Raw genomic sequence first — 764 nt, 5'->3', positions numbered from 1 at the left:
CCTAACACTACGATAGAATGTCTTGTAGAGTTATCTGTCCCTAACACTACGATAGAATGTCTTGTAGTCACCTGTTCCTAACACTGCGATAGAATGTCTTGTAGTCATCTGTTCCTAACACTACGATAGAATGTCTTGTGGAGTCATCTGTACCTAACACTACGATGGAATGTCTTGTAGAGTCATCTGTACCTAACACTACCATAGAATGTCTTGTAGAGTGATCTGTCCCTAACACTACGATAGAATGACTTGTAGTCATCTGTCCCTAACACTACGATAGAATGTCTGTTAGAGTTATCTGTATCTAACACTACGATAGAATGTCTTGTAGAGTCAGCTGTCCCTTACACTACGTTAGAATGTCTTGTAGAGTCATCTGTCTCTAAGCGTCGCTGCAGTTAAAGAGTATGACAATACTATAGCGTCGGTCCAATTTGGCGAGTCTGAAAATTAAAAGAGGATTGGGTTTGAATAATAGTTGTACGATTTGAACTCCACTTCATTAATCATTTTTCACTTAGTTAGGTTAAATATTCAGTCGAGTCTTTTTGGCATTCGGAGGAGATTAGAAAACTCCGTTTAAGTTTAAGACAAAACTCAAGATAGGAACATTTTCAAATTACCCGGTTGCGCTTGCACCAGCATAGCTAATAATATACCACTGCCTGGTAAAGAGTAATACTACAGTGCTTGGTAATATAGCTAATAATATACCACTGCATGGTAAAGAGTAATACTACAGTGCTTGGTAATATAGCTAA

The sequence above is a fragment of the Halyomorpha halys genome, unplaced genomic scaffold (assembly GCF_000696795.3).
Source record: "Halyomorpha halys isolate HHAL.00 unplaced genomic scaffold, Hhal_1.1 Scaffold229.1, whole genome shotgun sequence".
Taxonomy (NCBI): domain Eukaryota; kingdom Metazoa; phylum Arthropoda; class Insecta; order Hemiptera; family Pentatomidae; genus Halyomorpha; species Halyomorpha halys.
Note: the sequence above shows the minus strand (reverse complement) of the source record.